At 33.3% G+C, this 402-nt stretch overlaps 1 protein-coding gene across 1 annotated transcript in view; it reads left to right on the top strand.

The window, feature by feature from the left end:
* The window catches only part of LOC119589352 (neuroligin-1-like), a 158,891-nt gene that overhangs the window by 145,519 nt on the left and 12,970 nt on the right, over positions 1-402 (top strand). The window lies entirely within an intron of this gene.

The raw sequence follows: 402 nt of genomic DNA, 5'->3' as shown, positions 1-402 counted from the left end.
TAAAATAATCTGTAGAGGTGTGTTGCTGGATATATGTATTTTGGAAAGATAGCAGAAACAAACGACGACAAAACGCCAAGCACCCGCCCCTTTTTGACTTTCACATAGAAATAAAACACAAAGGCCATTTTCAGGAAGGAATTTGAAGCAGGTGTAGAATCTGTGTAATCATAACTTTACAAATTTAATCAAAAGTTTAAATTTACTCAGAATCAAAAGGAGAATTTATAGCTGATGAGCTAGGTTTCAATGACAGACTGTAGTGGAAAACAAGTTCCTTTTTCCCCATTAAGAACTATTTCTTTCCCAGTTCTCTTAACATAATATCTTAATCGATCAAAACGCTTCTGTGAATATGCTTATATGCATGGTATGGAAACTTCTTTAAATTTATTTGTGTTC

This window comes from Penaeus monodon, chromosome 25, assembly GCF_015228065.2.
Source record: "Penaeus monodon isolate SGIC_2016 chromosome 25, NSTDA_Pmon_1, whole genome shotgun sequence".
Classification (NCBI taxonomy): Eukaryota; Metazoa; Arthropoda; class Malacostraca; order Decapoda; family Penaeidae; genus Penaeus; species Penaeus monodon.
Note: the sequence above shows the minus strand (reverse complement) of the source record. Positions and strands in the feature narration are given on the sequence as shown.